We start from the raw sequence: 16,522 nt of genomic DNA, 5'->3' as shown, positions 1-16,522 counted from the left end.
TCTCCAGGCCTTGACCGCCCCCCCTTTCGAACCAGCGGCTACTGTGGATCTCAGATTCTTGTCTTACAAGACAGCCTTTTTGGTAGCCATTACATCGGCCAAGAGAGTTTCAGAGCTTCAAGCATTATCAGCTAAACCTCCTTACTTGGTATTTCATCCGGACCGTGTTTACCTCAGGACCAACCCGTCCTTTCTTCCTAAAGTTGCTTCTGAAGCAAACATTAATCAGTCCATTAACCTCCCTGTTTTCTTCCCTAAATATGAAAACAAAGGTGAATACAAGCTTCACTCATTAGATGTCCACAGGCAACTTAGATTTTATCTAAACAGAACGGCTGGTCATAGGCAATCCGACCAGTTGTTTATTTCCTTTGCTAAATTTAATTTGGGCAAGCCAATTTCTAAAGTTTCTCTGTCTCGCTGGATTTCACAGTGCATCTTATTGGCTTATCAAGCTTCAGGAAGGCCCGCACCGGAGGGTGTACATGCCCATTCAACCCGGTCAGTATCTACCTCGGCAGCCTTCAAGGCTAGGATTCCTCTAGATGATATTTGGCAGCAGCCACGTGGGCTTCATCTCATACTTTTATTTCCCACTATAAGTTGGGTCTTGCATCTAGGGGTAGAGCATCATTTGGCTCCGGGGTGCTCCGGAATATGCTTCCATGATCGGCGCCCAAGATTCAGGTAGCTGGGGACTCTGTCCCACAGGTTGCAGACAAATGAATCTCCTACTTCAGATTTAGAAGTTATGTACTCACCATAACGTTCCATCTGAGTAGGTGTATTCATTTGTCTGCAACCATCCCGCCCTCCTATCCCCCTGGCCTTTCAGTTTCCTGCATATTATCTGTTACCCTTTTCAGGGTGTTCTTGCTGTTGGCAAACTCGATCTGAGGTCATGAGGGTAGAGCAGGGCATTATGGGTGAGGGGAGGAGCTGAGAGCTTGGATCCATAGCTGGAAAACCATGCCGGTTCGGATCCGATATCGGATCCATAACCCACAGTTTGCAGACAAATGAATACACCTACTCAGATGGAACGTTATGGTGAGTACATAACTTCTAATTTTCAAAGTAACAAATGTAGTTCAGTGTTCTTATCAGATGAATCTTTCCCCTGTGATTAAAAGGTATTATTACTTGGGCTGAGATGGTTTGTGTTGCAGTCAGGGTTTTTATATTGTAGATAGAATTAAGAGTGTTTGACGTTAATTTTCCTTCCCCAACTCACTGACTTGCCTCAACAAAACACTGTATGCAGTGCAAAAATACTGTAAAATAACACCAGAAGAAACATGCACTTTTACAGAAAATACAGTATTGAAAAAATGCAAACTCAAATACTGACAGAAAACAAGAAGACTGAGATGGGAACATTTTTTTTCTTTGTGACACTTAGGATTTGAGTAAAGGGAAAGACAACTAATTTTTAATAAGAAAAAGTGTCTCTCTTTTCATTTGAATATGAAAACTAGGCTTTGAAAGCCTTGCTTTTGTTTTAGACTTCTGGCCCTCACTATTTATCCGAGGTGTGATGCTGGCCGTCTGTGATTGATAAAGCACATTTAAATGCCATTGTTTTCTAAATATTTCTGTAGTTAGAATAAGTGACCTAATTTAATTACTCTACCACTCATAGTAGCCTTCAAGATATAAAGGATGATGAATTGAATGCATGAAAGAAAGCCAACAGAAATAAATTCAGACATAAACAAATGGAATAATTATTAAATGATGCTTTTCTGTGTATAACATGTTTAGTGCTAGATTACAGGGAAATAAAAATCACTTTCTGTAAAGGAAAACTTGTCATTTGGATGGAGTACTCCTTTAAGCTGACAATTAACCAATTGCTTTCAATTGCTTACTACTTAAACAACAAAGTAATTACACAAATTTCCCCACAATGATGTCACAACATCCTGCATAGATGTACTGAATGAGGCAGTACAACAGCAAGCCTTCATTTTGGACTTCTGAGTGCTCATAAGAGATTTAAAAATGAATGTCAGCAAGAAAACATTTAAATTAAAACTGCCTCCGTAAAAAAAATGAATGCTTGCAACTAACTCTTTATCTGATGTTGTCCACTTCATTCCACTAACCTGTGGTATTTGGTTCTGATGCTCGGAACTGGCCGGCTGCCTTCTTACAGCTTGAAACTCCAAACTTGAGCCCCTCCTACCTACCCATAATGCCCTGCTCCCCCCACATTACCTCAGAGCTCATTTGCCACATTTGGTGTCAGCAGCAAGTTCCAGCTTGAGCTTCTCCCTCAGTGTATTTTGAGTGAATTTTTCCAATTTGTTTGGACTTTCTACTTGCTCTGTCTTATCCTTTGCCTTCTTTTTGGTCTAGATTTTGGGTTCTGTCCATTAGGTGTCTTTTTAAACTTTCTTCTTCTTCGCTTTTGACATTCTCCAGTCCCGAGCGTGTCTCAGAGCTGTAGCGTCAAGATCAGTTCTGTGGGTTGACTTCAAGTCCGAAGGTTTCAGAGCTGTCTCTTCCCCTCGGGGTCCTCGGCCTCTGACAGCTCGACCCCAACTCCGCCCTCGGAGTAGGAGGCCCATTCTGGATGAGGCTGTGTGATTTTGCTGAGCCTTTCAATCAGTCCTTCATTAACGCCCCCTTTGATGGCTCCATTTTGTTTGAGCCCATGGTTCGTGACACCTTGACCCAGAGTGAAAAAGTGGACCTTCTCTAGGAACCAGAGGAAGTCACAGGGTCCTTTCCAGGGCACTCAGGGAGACTTTTCTCCCCCAACAGAGAGAGGGTGATATGGTCAGAATGGTAGATGCCGCCCACATGGCCGAGAGGGTCAGCAGAATCAAGGGTCATGGGAACCTGCCCCAAACTAGCCTTTCCATGGATTCTGTATGGTTGCCCAACTGCTATCCTCTGGAAGCAGTTGGTGGAAGTTTTTCCATACATCCAGAAGCCTGAGAGGCCATCACATATGACAAATGGGTGCTAAGAATCCTATCCAGAGGATACTCCATTCCCTTTTCTGACATTCCTGAATAAACATTTAGCCTCCCCAATGTTCCTTCCTGTCAAAGTTTGCTGCCCAAGAAATAAGAAAGTTACTGCAAAAAAGAGTCATCCAAGAGGTTCCCCCCAATCAAGTTGGATCGGGCATTTACTCCAGATTCTTTTTAGTACCCAAAAAGACAGGGGACCTGTGGCCTATCTTGGATCTAACCTACCTGAACAAGAGAGTGAAACACGCACAGTTCAGAATGGTCATGATTCAGTCCATCTTACCTCTCTGAAAATGGGTGATTGGGTGTGCTCTATAGACTTCAAGGATTCATACTACCATATCAAAATGGACAGGTGCTCCGGGTCTTTTCTACATTTCAGACTGGGGGCCAGTCACTAACAGTTTTGGGTGCTTCCGTTTGGTCTCATCACAGCCCCCAGGATGTTCATCAAATGTCCAGAGGTAATAGCAGCTCAGCTCCAACTGCAAAGCTATCAGATATTTACATGTCTGAACGACTGGCTTCTCACTGCCCCAACCAGGCATCTTATCCTTTAGGCTGGGGATTACTTCCTCAACCTTGCTTCCACTCTGGGCATAACTATAAACTGGCAGAAGTCATCCAGTTCAAACCATAGACTTTATAGGGGCACGTCTAGACACAGTGTTGGCTCACATTTATCTTACATTGGACAGGATGCTAAAGCTGAGATCCCATGTCAGCCAGATCTTGACTGTTCCAACCCCCCTGTCCTATCTGATTTTACAAGCTTTGGGTTCCATGGCAGCAACCATAACTCTTCTCCCTATGGCTCGCTTTCACATGCGTATTCTTCAGTGGACCCTAGCAGTACAGTGACCTGTTCAGAAATCTCTTAAACTTTCCCATCAGACTTTCTTGTGTGTGCAGGGATTCTCTCCTTTGGTGGATCCAGTCACCGGCGATTACCCAGGGACAACTGTTTGTTCTCCCCTCCCCCACCACCACATTGACCACGGAAGCCACCGAGTTCGGGGGGGGGCATTATCTGGGCTGGGTCCAAGGCATGTGGATGCACCAGTAGACCAAGTAGCATATCAATGTTCTAGAGATGAGATGAGAGCAGTTCTTCTAGCATTGCAAGAACTACACCGCTTTCGTCCTCAGGACTGTTGCTGTCCAAACTGATGATACGTCAGTGGTTTGGTACCTTAGCAAACAGGGAAGAACCAGGTCTTACCTCTTTTGTTGAGAAGCGATGAGGGTTTGGCAGTGGGCGATTTCTTCCAATCACTTTCTGGTAGCAATGCACATTCAGGGGGGATCCAACATCCTAGCCAACAGACTTAGCAGAGTGCTGCTGATGCCTCACGAGTGGTCCCTGAATTAGTCCATGGCAGATGCAGTCTTTCAGAAATGGGGTTATTCTTGCTGCATCCTCTTTGCATCCCCCACTCAACAACAAATGCAGTAAGTATTTTGCCTGGATCCCTCCTCAGGGACAGTCCCCCAGGGATGCTCTGGTTCATGTTTGGCCTTCCGGTCTACTATATGGCTTCCCTCTCTTCCCTTGATTCCCAAATTCCTGCAGAAAGGTTTCAAGTTGCAAAACAAAGTGATCCTCATTGCTCCTTTTCGGCCTTGGCAAACCTGGTTCACCTTGCTTTGGCCTCATCTGGTTTGCCCCCCGATGACGTTGGATCTGAGTCCAGATCTATTGTTTCATTCGTCAGGGCATCCACATCCCAACATTCAGGCCCTGAAATTAACCGTATGCTTTCTCCACTAACGATGATGGCTAGATTTTCCCGGGCTGTCTTCTCCAGTCCAAGAAATTTTGATTTCTTCATATAGGGCACTTGCAAGATTTACAAAAGTAAGTGGAAAAGATTCTCCCTTTGGCGGAACAGAATCATATAGATCCTTTTACAGCCCCAATTTCAGTAGTTCTACACTTTCTGGCATCTATTTACAAGGAAGGTGCTAGTCATTCTACAGTTAAGGTACAGCTTGCTGGCATTTCTAACATCCACTTTGGTTTTGACTCAGCATCTTTAGCCTCTTCAAAGTTATGCAAGGGTTTATATGAGTGACTGTGTTTTACTCTTTGAAGGCATTTGTGCTGAGGCACTAAATCAAGTGAATAAACTTTTATTCAGTTTGTGGCAGTGATTTTGAAGTATTAATTGTAGACTGCTTGTGTTTGTCTTTGAGAGGTCTCTGGTGTTTAGGTAAGTTTGTGGTGAGGACCTCTGTGTATGTAGATGTGTGATGTGGGTTTGGGTGGAGGTGGTGAAGTGTGCATACTGACAACCCACTCAGTGTCAGATGTATTGACTGGTGCATGAGAGAGCATTGATTTAAGGTTTTTAATGTAGTTGCATCTCTCATATGTTGATTTTTTGTGGACTAGAAGTAGAGGGTGTACATGAGGCAGTTTCTACACTGCCTCAGGATGCCATGTCAACCAAGCTGGCTGGAGAAACTGTGGGAATTGCCTGTTCATAGCGCTAGGTGAATTTATGTGGTCAGAAACAGGAATGTGGTAGGAAAGGGGTCACAAGTAGGAATAACTAGTGGGCGAGTTGTGTTAATAATTTACACCAGATTTCTTTTTCTTCTAAACAACCACCTCCCTCTCTACTACTCAACTGCCCCTCTTTTTTTTTTCACCAGAATCTTGAATTTATACTTAGTAAACATTGCACTTTTCTCCTTTATTTCTTCCACATTCTACAAAACCTAGACTTCTGTCTTTCAAATATTCAGTCTTTGCAACTACTAACAGAAGACTTACAATTTCGTAGTTTTTAAATATTTGTCAGCTTTTTCCACTGCCTCAGTTCAACTTTATGTTGTGCAAATGGGTCTCTAAGCAACTACATATATGTCATGAAGAGAATTCTTTTTTTTTTCAATTGTATTTTGCTATATCTCAGTATATAATTCTACATTTGTTTTAAATAGATAAGTTTGATTTTCTTGTGTGTAATATGGAGCTTTTCTCCCCAGGCCTCCAGTGAAAATGGGCTCCTTGAGCCCAGTGGACCTCCCCGGGTATCAAACTGGAAATAAATAAATAATGCTACACTAGTAGATAGAGTGGGACCACAGAAAAAAACTCTTGAGGCTGTTATTACAGTGGGATGCTTACACAGCTTCACTAGTACTGCTTCTTTGCACGGAAATGTGCTAAAGATGAGGAACTACACTGTTGGGATACAGCTGTATCTATGTGAAAATTTGTTCAAATTATCTGTTTGGCTATGGCGCACAATTGCACAGCGGTCTGCTGTGCTGTGCAGTGAGCAAACAAGCAGAAACCTACTCAAGGGTGGGGGTTAAATACCAGTAGGTTAAAAACCTAAAACAACTGTACACAAAGCTCAAAAGAACCAATGAGGTGCTTAGTCCAAGCTCTAGACCAACCGACCTTTACCAGCCAGGGACCAATCAGTACAATCCTTTCACTAGAGTGCAGAAGGGCCCTTTCTAATCCAAGATGGCCTGTAAAATATGCTCAAAACAAACAGCCACTACAAACAGACAAACAACCAGGCCCAGAAACAGCAACCCTGAGTCTGGACTAGGCTACAGCTGCTAGCTACATACTGACAAATTCTTTGGGATGGTGGTGGTGAAAAATAGAGCATATGGATAAACAAATGCAAATATAGAGGAGCCATAATATAGTGTAGTCTCTACACAGAAGAAATCACAACTGAGAACTCAGAGCTATATTCTGCAAGATGGCAGCACTACTTTCTCCAGCACTGTACCAGTGATCAGTTGCTATCACACACATCCTACACCTGCCAAATCACTAAGAATAGCCACTTATTGTATACAGTGTTGATGCTTGTGATGGAAAGAGAGATATTATAATCAGCCTGTTACATGCAGCATCATACTGACGTACACACCCAACCTATAGCAGTAATGATTTTTATACTGAATAGCAAATACATTGTTTGATACTACTACATTCATACCAGTTCAGTGACTGATGGTTTAGCGGTAATTAAACATCAGGAGAAGGTCACTTGTATCCATTAATGGCCTTCATACTCCTCAGTTGAATCCACTTTTCAGTTTACAGTCCAGGTAAGTAGTCACAATAATAAATCATTCTATCTTACTTCACAGAAGTGCACATTAGTCTTGCAAAGCTAGACCACTGACTGTTTAAACTTTGCATGTAACAAGAGTGTCTATTACTTTTATCCACAGTCAGCTCCTATTCCCACCAACAGTTAAAGCTAGTTGTGTTCGCACTTCAGATGTCTAACTGTGATAAAGAAATGATGACCATGTACTGAGTTTCAACCTTGTAATGAATTTTATAAAGTATTTTAAATTGCATCACACATATCATGTTAATTTTTTAAAGCCTGAATAAAGAGCAAATGTCAGTTTTCTCCAAAGACAGTCCAAACAGTTGCAGGTAATTGTGCACATCCCACATATCCAGCTCTTATAAAATAATATTAAAACAATGTTCTCTCAACTTGTGAGGGTGAAAATCAGTGACAAACCCAAAATAATGATAAAAAGGGCCCCAAATCAGGGAAAATTATTATCCTGTAAAGCCTGAATAAAGGACAAGCAGCAGTTATTTCCTTCAAAGACAGGCCAAACAGATGTAGGTAATTTAACATCACTTAGTCATTTCCTTCAAAGACAGGCCAGTCAGTTGTATGTAATTGTGTGTGTACAAACTTGTCCGAGAGAGAATCAGTGACAAAGCCAAAAATAACGATAAAAACGTCTTAAATCAGGGGCATATTAACATTGTTCTTAAATACCTGCAGAGCTGTTAAGAGTTACAGGTTTACATAGCATTTATTTTTTGAAGGATAGTTCATCACAAACAGAAATATCTGCATAATTAAGCAAGTGCAATCCTCTGTGACTTACCAGAAAATCACACATTTTACAATAGACAAACCAAAAACAGAGGCAATCTCAACTTAGTTGCTTATGAATTAGTCAAAGACAAAAATAATGGGGTGGGGGAAGGAGAAAGGCCTGAAATCTTGGACAATTTTTAATTACTCTAAATCATTTAAAAAATAATAGAACAAGAGGTTTTGCATCAAGATATATTTTCTGACCAATAAGAAACACAGAACTGTAATGGCTGGCATTACTGACAAGGCTGCGACACTTAAAATTAACAGTACCATAGCTCTCAGCCTTCCATCTCCAAAATGTGGAACCTTGATTCATAATGTGGAGCAAATCGCCAAAATGTAAAACACAACTAACAATTTCAACTGTGAAGTTCACAGCATGGTTAAAATATGATTATTATACTTCTAAAAGCTCTTTTGATGAATTAAATGATTCAATACTACTTACCATGAATATTAGTTAAAAAAATCTGAGACAACCCTTTGAATGTAGAACAGCATGAAAAAGGAACATTTTAAGTCTGAAAACAAGGAGCTTTCCTCATAATAAGGAATATTTAAAAAGTATGACAAGAACAACAGGCTTTGTGTTGAAATACATTTTTGTGAAATACATTGTACAAAACTCTACTGTAGTATTATTAACTTATTGTAACCCTTTGTGATTTACCAGCAGAAAAGCAGAAAAAAAAGACATTTTCTGAACAATAAACAATATAAACAGTCTAGCATTATTGACATATTGTAGTCATCTGCAAGTTACCAAAAAAAAAAAAAAAAAAAACACTCAGGAAGGACAGGGAGCAGTATGAGGAATGTTCTGCAGAATCAGACGCACCCAAGAGGGCTATGTCTGTGTCTTGTTGCCTGCCAGAATAAAAAAAGAAATCATATGCTGTCTCTTTCTGGCTGCATCTACTACTGATATCTGAAGCTACTGCCCTCATCAGTTTGCAGTTTAATAAGTTCAGGCTTGATAGTAGTTGCCATGTAATGGCAAAAGTAAAACGTATTGCAGATTGAATAGACAGGCACTGCACCTGGCTAATCACTTTGCAGAGTTTTTTTAATCCTTGAAAGTCAGTGCATCCCCCAAACAGTGTCATTCAGCTGGAAGTGTCTCTCCAACTTTATTTTTTTGAAACTGGGAAAAAATAAAATTGTAAAGGTGCCCCTAGCCAAAAAGCACCCTAAGCAGCTCCCTATGCCAGCAATGGGTTCATGCTCCAGGTGTTAGTCTGTTTAAGCCCTTGTTAATAGATGTGTGTATCTTTAGGGGAGTATATGCCACTTTGCAGTTTGCATTCATTCACACACTTAGTGAGACATAGCCCATCACATTCCACCTGAATATTAAAAAAGTGGATGTCGAATAGTAGGGGGTTCAAGACATAGAATTGATTAACCCCGCTAGTGACACACTTTTATGCAGTAGTGGTACCTCCAACCCTTTTATACAAGTCCTGCCATTATGGCCAGCTATCCAATGAAGAATATAAATGTTATTGTTAAGTTGCGTTAAACTTGTTGAATAGTACTTTCATTGGAAATTTTATCAAAGGCCTTAGTTATATTCATAAAACAAGTATGAATGTCATGGCCAATATCTCTAGCTTCTTTGACTCCACAGAAGAAATTTGTGAGATTAAATAGCCAAGATCTAAGTTTAGCAAAGGCAGCTTGGTTTGGGTCAAGTGACTGAAGGCTTCCCTATATTATTGAGTAAAGCTGTGATATGTTCTGAGGCCTTACAAAAATGATACCTGTGAGACTTTGGGATTTGTAATTACTTGGTCTGCTATAGCAGTTCACTAAGTATCTGGTACATAACTGGTGGAGAGACTAAGTTTAAATAGGTGAAGGAGGGATTTGAGCACATCTGTATTTTGCACCAACTAGGAGGCAGCCAGGTGTGTTGCCTAGACCCATGTACCTTTTTTTTAGGCAAGGTCCATCTTCTAGATGTGTCAACATTGTTCTTTGATGGAGTTGATTGGACTTGATTGAGAGAGATAATAAGTGGAGGAGTTAGGTGGATAATGGGAGGGTTTTGGGGTAAAGTTGGAGCTGAATCTGCTAGTAAAGGTGTTGATGATGGCAGCAGGATAAGAGTTACTTGAAATGTTGAATATTGCATTTAATCTGATCCTGTCCAGAACACTGTGGACCGAGTACTTTTGTGCCTTTTTTCCAGCAGCGACACACCTTGCAAAAGCTCAATCTCCTCCTCTGTCTCTTAAACCCCTGCTCCTGAGAAAATGACTCTAGATTTCATTGCTGCCATTGTAACTATGACATCTCCATGCCAGCTTGAGTTGATTGAGGTTTCTAAGCCTTCTTTCCAGACAGAAAAGTGCAGTTTACTGCTCATTTTTTTTACTGTACAAGCTCTTACTATATCACTAGATGTTCTTCTCAACTGTCTACTGAACTCCACACCCCTTATTCCCATAGATGTTCCAGTACGTGTTGACATTTTAAGCTATTTTTGGTCTACTGTTGGTTTGTTTTTGGTAGTGTTGGATAGTTCGGGTTGGTTGGCATCTGGCCCTACTGAAGGAGGCAAAGCTTTTCATTTATTTGTGCTTGCGGTGATTAGTAATCGGTAGGATCTTGCTGATGTTCATCGTGCATACAGCTGCAGTCATAACAGATGGGTTCTCCTGCCGTCAGGCGGGTCCTCGGTCGGCCGAATTCCAAAGTCTAGGTCCGGCGTCGGTTGTCGTCACTTCTTCCCTGACGTCAGTGCGCCAGGGGTATAAAATAACCAGCCGATGCCATTTTCTTCAGTCTTTCTTGCCGCGCGGTGCCCGAAGCAGAAGCAGTTCGCAAGTGCCGGTCGGCCAGCTCCTGAAATTACGAAAATTTTGCAACCGAAGTCTTCTTGAAAGCTAAGTACCCCGTTGGGGAAACTTTTCTTGCCTCAGACCAATGTCAGACAAAGTTAATAATTGTATTTCATGTGGGAAGCAAATACCGCATAAGGATTTCCATTCCCTCTGTATTCCTTGTTTAGGCCCAGACCAAGACGTCTCGGTCTGTCGCTTTTGTGCTACATTCAACAAACGCACCATTAAGCGTCGGGCGGAGTTCGCCCAGCATTATTTTGGCAAAAAATTTAACTATATTATGTCGTCGGATAAGAGGTAGTGTGGCCGAGCGGTCTAAGGTGCTGGATTAAGGCTCCAGTCACCACAGAGGCATGGGTTCGAATCCCACCACTGCCAAGCTGCGAGTGCGGGATGGTGTTGAGCTATCTCCGACTCCAGTTTTGTCTAAAAAATGCAAAGACAAGGACCGACACACGAGGTCCGTGGCCTCTACTGACACCTATATTATGTCGTCGGATAAGAGGTAGTGTGGCCAAGCGGTCTAAGGCGCTGGATTAAGGCTCCAGTCTCCACAGAGGCATGGGTTCGAATCCCACCACTGCCAAGCTGCGAGTGCGGGATGGTGTTGAGCTATCTCCGACTCCAGTTTTGTCTAAAAAATGCAAAGACAAGGACCGACACACGAGGTCCGCGGCCTCTACTGACACCACGCCAAAGCCGACTACACGTGGTCCGGTTCTCAGCGAGGCGCCTACACAGCCCCTGACTACCGACGACACTACATTGGCGGTGTCTCCTGTGCCCGAGGTCGCAGGCTCCTCGGCCCACACCCTGACTACAGATACCGAAGCCACTCTTGGCGGTGAATCTCAAAATGTGGACAGGTCTACCTCCTCTCAAGGTGTCTTCAGACCCTCCTCTTCTTTTTCCATCAAGGCTTACACTAAGTCTAAAGCAGCCATGCATTCTAAGAGACAAGCTACACAGGGCCCATCTCCAGGCCCCATGCCTAAAAAACAGATGCTTAAAATGGTTGAGGATTTGATTACTCTTATCAGGGGTTCTCTACACCCCCCCGGACAAAAGGCCCAGAGTGGAGGAAGAATCATCCTCCTCTGATCAGGGCTCCATTATTTCCGAGCACTCTGATGAACAGGAACATTCTTACTCCCCTTTTGAAGATTCTGATGCTGAGGATTCCATCCCCTCTGTCTCCCCCCCCCCCCAGAGGATTACTCATTTGGGGAAACTTTGCATACCTTAAGGGAACACTTCCACTGGGAAGGCCAAGATTATTCAGATTCCAAGAAAAGGCTTAGGGAATTTCTCTTGCTACCTCAGCACAGACCTCTAGCTATACCTCCTGTCTTGGACATACTAGATGATGTGTACTCGGAGGCCTGCCTTAACCCAGATTCTCTACCTCCAGCTCCAGTCAAGCCTGACAGGTACTACAGGGTTCCTGACTCACACCAATTTCTATACAAAAGCCATGCTGCTGACCCAGAAACTATCTCACAGGGCCCCAAGGGAATTAAGGCCTCCACTGCTAAAAATCCATTACCTTCCGAGAGATTCCAGATCCTTAGAAAGGTGGGGAAAAGATATATACCTCGCCACCTTAACCATGAGGGCATTAAACTGTCAGTTCCATATGCTAAAGTACCAACAGTTTTGTTATCACAATTGAGAAGTAAAATGTCACAACCTGAACAACCAGACTTGAAGGAGTTGCAGGATTTGATGCATAGTGCAGAACAAGTGGGTAAACATACCTTACAATGTGGTTTTGATGCTCTAGAGGCCTCATGTAGAGCTGCTGTTACAGGATCAGTCATACGTAGGCATGCCTGGCTCAAGGAACAAACCTTACCAGATCATGTCAAAGCTAAATTACTAGATGCCCTCTACAAAAGGATGTATTATTTGGTGCTAATGCTGAGGAGGTATTAAGGAAAATGGAGGAAAAGGCTAAATCAATGCAAACAGTGAAAGATTTTCTACAGGTACAACCCCCACGTTTCAGTAGAAATTGGCCTTCCAAAAATTGGTCCTTTCCAGCCACGGACAGACCCCAAAGAGGTAGATACAGGCGCCCGAGGGGCAGAGGGCAATCCCAAGGATCATTTAGAGGCAGGCAATGGCAAGCTCCTACACAAAGAGGTGGTGAGGATAACTCGCAACCATTCAGAAAGCAAGCCTAATGACTTTCCCCTTTGCATGCCAAGCAAGACTCAAATGGCAGCACCCTTAGGCGGAAAACTGGCATTATTTTCAAAAAATTGGCATATTGTCACAAAAGACAAATGGATCCTGGACATTATAAACAGAGGCTACAGATTCCATTTTCACACCCTTCCAAAAATGAGAGGCATGCCAAACCTGCCACACAATCAAAGGGCAGAGGCACAAAGACTCATTTCAGATCTCATAGACATGAAAGCTATTCAAGAGGTACCTACGCACGAACAAGGTCAAGGTTTTTTTTCCAGACTATTCCTGGTACCAAGGAAGGGAAAAGATTGGAGACCTATTTTGGACCTATCCATCCTAAACACATTTCTACTCGTACCAAAATTCAAGATGCTCACTCTACAGCAGCTTCTTCCCATGCTGGGCAAGGAGTCTTGGCTGGTAACATTGGACCTCAAGGAGGCATACCTGCATGTCCCAATCAGACAAAATTGCAGAAGATACCTCAGATTTCTTGCAGGTTCAACCCATTATCAATTCTTTGCGTTGCCCTTTGGCTTATCTACTGCGCCCAGAGTATTCATGAAATGCCTGGCATCAGTAATTGCCTACTGCAGACTTCAAGGGATACAAATATACCCCTATTTGGACGCCTGCCTGATCCAAGCGGACAGCAAGCACATTCTTCTGAAACATCTGGCTTATGTAATAATGTTGTTGAATTCTCTGGGATACACAGTCACCAAAAAGAAATCAAGGCTAATACCCTCTCGGAAAATAATTTTCCTGGGTGCCAACTTGGACACAAACACCCAGATGGCCTACCTCACGCCAGAGAAGCAGGGGCAACTAACTCAATACTTCAGAACACTAGCAAATTGCACCAGGCTGACTGCAAGGAAAATCCTGCAAGCTCTGGGATTCGTGGCATCTTGCATCTTACTAATCCCATGTGCAAAGCTGCATATGAGGAAACTTCAATGGTACCTGAAAAACCTATGGTCTCAACACAGCCACAGCCTGGAAACAATAATACCACTAATTCCATGTCTTCAAAAGGAATTTCTGTGGTGGGCTCAAGCATGCCAAGCAAACACAGGTCTCCCATTCAGCAAGCCTCAAGCAAATCAAGTCATCACAACAGACGCCTCGGACTATGCCTGGGGGGCGTACATGGCAGATCGGTGCATTCAGGGCAAATGGTCCCAAAAAGAAAAGCACCTACACATCAATCAAAAGGAAATGCTAGCAGTCATAAATGCTATTATAACTTTCAAAGACCTCCTGCAACCAGGTCAACTATTGATAAGGACGGACAACACCACAGTAATGTGGTACATAAACAAACAGGGAGGAACCCATTCATACCCCCTATGCAGACTGGCCATGTCACTTTGGAACATGGTCCTGGACTTGCAAATCGAACTACAAGCACAGTACTTGCCAGGCAAGGAAAACACGCTGGCAGACAACCTAAGCAGAAATATGACAGATCCACATGAATGGAAGTTGCATCCTCAAGTTTACACAGAGATAATTCAAGCATGGGGAAGGCCAGACATAGATCTCTTTGCCTCCCACGAAAATCACCAATTGACAAAATTCTGCTCAAGGATTTTTCATCCAAAGGCCTGGAGAGTGGACGCTCTCTCTTTCAGTTGGACATCAATGACGGTTTATGCCTTCCCACCTCTTCCTCTGCTGCCCAAAGTTCTATTAAAAACCAGAGCAGACAGACCAAAGATGATTCTCATTGCTCCAGACTGGCCAAGACAACACTGGTACCCACTCATGAGGAGCCTGACGCATTCCCCACCATGGACCCTGCCTCTAATGCCTCTTCTTCTAACTCAGCACAGCTTCAAAACTCTTCACAGTCAGCTAAAAACACTCAACCTAGCTGCATGGAAGATTCCTTAGCATCACAACAGACCCTACTCTCCAAGGAGGTGCAGGATGTCATTTTGGAGGCCAGAAGGCGTCTACCAGAAAAGCTTACTCCGCAAAATGGAAACGGTTTTGTGTCTGGAATGAGAAAAAGGGCCAGGATCTTTACCTCAAATATTACAGTATCTAGCTGAGCTGCTAAGCAGTGGACTTTCTTTCTCCTCCATCAAAATCCATGCCTCAGCCATTTCTGCAGAATACAACACTGATCCACCCTTATTCTCTCACCCCCTCTTAAGACAGTTTCTCAGAGGGGCTAAGAATCTAAAACCCCCAAGGAAACAACCAATACCTGCTTGGGATCTCAATTTCATTCTAGAAAAGCTGACCTTGCCTCCTTTTGAGCCAGCTGCCTCATCAGATTTGCAATATTTGTCCTGGAAAACAGCTTTCCTTCTGGCTATTACCTCAGCTCGTAGGGTATCGGAACTACAAGCTCTCATGGCTGTGCAGCCTTTCATCATCTTCCATCAGGACAGTTTCCTTATGAACCAACCCGTCCTTTATGCCAAAAGTGGTATCCAGGGTAGCTTTGAATCAGGCTATACACTTACCTACCTTTTATCCTAATCCTCAAAACAAAGGGGAGAGATTACTACATTCCTTGGACATCCACAGACAACTGCGTTATTATTTGGACAGAACAAAGCCTTTCAGGAAATCAGATCAGCTCTTTGTGTCCTATGCTATAGGAGCTCAAGGAAAGCCAATTTCCAAACAGACTATCTCAAAATGGATAGCCCACTGCATACGCTTTTAATATTCTTTTCATGGCAAAACTGTACCTACAGGCATCAGATCTCACTCCACAAGGGCCACGGCTACCACTGCAGCTTTTCTCAGAGGAGTTCCTACCAAAGATATTTTGGAAGCAGCCACTTGGAGTTCTGTGCATACCTTCTCCAAGCACTACCACCTTCCATTATACACCAAATCTAGAGCGGGCTTTGCCACTGCGGTCTTGCAGGGCATTCTGGCTCCTCCTAGTTCCACCTAGTGCCTACCACCCCTTTCTTAGCTTTGGGATTCTACCCATCTGTTATGACTGCAGCTGTATACACGATGAACATAGTACAGTTTTGTACCTACCATAAATGTAGATGTTCGAGTGCTAATACAGCTGCAGTCCAGGTTTCCCTCCCTCCCTCCTTCCCCTCTTGGGACAGGCCTATTGGCTAACGCCTCCTCATGCTACCTGATTGGGGTATTCATTCTTGATGTATTTGCTTGCACTACTGTATTTTGATTATATTGCATTGCTTTATCACACAAATTTATGTATTGCCTTCCTTCTGTGGGGGCACCTGACATCTGTGGCAAGAAAAACTGAAGAAAATGGCGTCAGCTGGTTATTTCATACCCCTGGTGCACTGACGTCAGGGAAGAAGCGACGACAACCGACGCCGGACCTTGACTTTGGAATTCAGCCGACTGAGGACCCACCTGACGGCAGGAGAACCCATCTGTTATGACTGCAGCTGTATTAGCACTCGAACATCTACATTTATGGTAGGTACAAAACTGTACTTTAATAATTACTTGTTATTGTGTAGATTGATTTTAGGTATGGATAAAGAAGCAAAGGGCTCTGATTTCAAAAAAATGCAAAGGTTGAGAGAAAAGAAGGGCTGATGAACCAGAAATCTCCATTCTGGAAAAAATGTCTTCAGCA

The 16,522-nt window shown here is 43.1% G+C and overlaps 1 protein-coding gene and 2 non-coding genes across 3 annotated transcripts in view; all 3 read left to right on the top strand.

Moving 5' to 3' along the window:
• TUT4 (terminal uridylyl transferase 4) overlaps positions 1-16,522 on the top strand; it is a 3,240,181-nt gene that overhangs the window by 2,754,232 nt on the left and 469,427 nt on the right. The window lies entirely within an intron of this gene.
• TRNAL-AAG lies at positions 11,025-11,106 on the top strand. The gene has a single exon. It is a non-coding gene; the product is annotated as a tRNA-Leu (tRNA).
• On the top strand, positions 11,233-11,314 carry TRNAL-AAG. Its single transcript has one exon. It is a non-coding gene; the product is annotated as a tRNA-Leu (tRNA).

The sequence above is a fragment of the Protopterus annectens genome, chromosome 10.part0, assembly GCF_019279795.1.
Source record: "Protopterus annectens isolate FY-2018-M chromosome 10.part0, PAN1.0, whole genome shotgun sequence".
NCBI classification, from domain to species: Eukaryota; Metazoa; Chordata; order Ceratodontiformes; family Protopteridae; genus Protopterus; species Protopterus annectens.
This window is presented reverse-complemented; position numbering and strand designations above follow the sequence as displayed.